Below are 2,500 nucleotides of genomic sequence, written 5' to 3'. Positions count from 1 at the left end.
TGACAGCGAACTATTATTGATTGCGTAAACAGATATATTACAACAATTGCTATGGTCGTACTATTATCAAAGAAACCCCTGTAATGTTCTCACGCCTTGTATCAATGCAATCGATTATAGAATTTATTAAAATGAAGGCGTAATATAAATAAAATAAGATTATTGGTATTAGACTTGATGAAGGAGGATGTGTTCTTCAAAAAAATAAATGCTACTTGACTATTGAGTTGTAACATTCAGTAAGAAACACCATCTTCATGATAACACCAAAATTATTCTTAAAAAAAAGAATAAAAACTAAAATAATAAATAAATAAATAAAAACTTGTGCAATTCGGAGCACAAAATTCTCCCAATTGAGTCTGACGGATTCTTATAAAAGCAGTTCATTAAACCAGACAGATCTTTCTTTCGAACCAGAATTCGTCAAGCGTAAAAGTAATGAAAATAGCTGGGGGGGGGGGGGGGGGGGGGGGGGGAAGTAAATGACGTTTCTCCGAACGAAGTAGAAGAAAATAAAGAAGTGCGCGGAAACTGCCAAGAAAAGGAGGTGGAACAATGCGACGAAATTCGAGGAAACCACTAACACAACCTCCCACCAAATAAAAATGAAAATAAGAGAGCCACTCCTTGTCAGAAAGAAAAAAAAATTAGAATAAAAAACTACACATACTCCATTTCTGAAACCTCCTTATCAATGCGTCGTCACACAATAATTACTCCGGGGACTAAAAGGTTGAGGTAAATCTTCCCCGTATCTGTCAGTGGGTGGAAATTCCTCCACCGAACGATTCCCATCATATTATTCTCTTTCATGTCCATCGTTTGATTTCAAGGAATCTAAAATTGATACGAGTGAATCATTCCAATGAATTCTTTAGTAATGGAAAGAAATGGGAAAGAATGATTGAAAATGATTTATTTATGTCTCGGTGGCAGTTACTCTCTCCTATTCATAGGCGCGAAGTTATGGCCTGAAATATATTACATCAAAGTGACTACGTTGCGTATAAAAATTGATAACTTTATTATCGTTTTTAACTCCCTTGCACCACCTTCGCTTTGCAACGAGGAAGCATCCAGACAAGAGACGACAAACCTAAACTGAGCAGAAAAAAAGCACAAGATAGTGAAGAGCGAAAATGAAAGCCGCGAGAGAGAGAGAGAGAGAGAGAAGAGAGAAAGAGAAAAAAAGTCAATAAAGGAAAGAGCATCATCATCTCCGCCAACCTTTTCTTTTTCCCACCTCAGGTATCAAAGGCCTCCGCTGGGGAACTCGCCAATCGATGAGCCCTCGAGCCTCGAGGGGAACGGGTGGTTGAATTGGGGGTGGGGGTGGGGTTGGGTGTCGTAGGGGGGCCCCCCACCCTGGGACGACAACGCCACCCTGAGGGTTAGAGGCACTCACTCACTCCAGTGGCTTCGCGAACCTCGCTGTGGACTGTTGTAGCCAGCATTAGAACCCTGAGGTGCACAATGCAATAACTACTTATACTTTTTAATTTTTTTTCCTTTTTTATGCATGATGAGTAAATTCTCTCATAGTCCCGAATAAACAAAACTTCTACTTTCAGAAACCGATTTTTCGTCCTGAACTTCCTGGAACCATGAACGAAGTCTAAAGAAATTTTTTTTTTATGAAATTTGAATTGAGAATCTCAGCCTCCTTCCTCTTCCCTAAGCAACAATCTATTTTTCCAAAAAGGAAAATCCCTCACATTTTCTGAATAAAATAGGTTGCTGTTAAGAGCCTGTAGCGCTCATCGAGGGAGAAAAGATCTTAAATTCTCTTTAATCCTTAATTTCACTGTAAACACGATTAAACACTTTGATCTCCTCTCGTTACATCACAGGATTCTGGAGATGTTTTCACATAACACTGTAATCGTATCACTCACGAAAGCGGCCTTGTTGCTCATAAAAAAATGTCAGAAGATTACAATCAAAAGAGGATTTGCTTCGAGAGTTTATTGGCTAATTTACGTCATAATTCGTGTATATTAACTTTTAACTAGTCTTACAGTTCACATTAAATGGTACTATGTACACATATTGCTTGTCGTGTAAATTTCCTAACAATCTGTGATATATTATGAAAGTATATAAACGTTAGAATGGTCTTCGCTTTCATCAGTAAAAAAGTGCGCCAAAGTTTCTCCGGTGCAATCGAGTTTTCTGTACAGCATATAATCAAGGCCACCGAGAATAGATCTATCTGTCGTTGGTCTCAGTGTAACCCTGTATGAACCGAGGCCCTTGAAACTTACCCACGGTATGGTGGTGGCCTATCCTATATAGTTGCCAGACGCACGATTATGGCTAACTTTAACCTTAAATAAAATTAAATAAATACGACTGGCGCTAGAAGGGCTGCTATTTCGATGTTTGATGATTGGAGGGTGAATGACCAACATACCAATTTGAAGCCCTCTAGCCTCGGTAGATTTTAAGATCTGAGGGTGGACAGAAAAAGTGCGGACGGACAGATTCTTTTACAGAA

Source organism: Macrobrachium nipponense, chromosome 15, assembly GCF_015104395.2.
Source record: "Macrobrachium nipponense isolate FS-2020 chromosome 15, ASM1510439v2, whole genome shotgun sequence".
Classification (NCBI taxonomy): Eukaryota; Metazoa; Arthropoda; class Malacostraca; order Decapoda; family Palaemonidae; genus Macrobrachium; species Macrobrachium nipponense.
The sequence above is the reverse complement of the archived record's forward strand: the minus strand, read 5'-3'. Positions refer to the sequence as shown.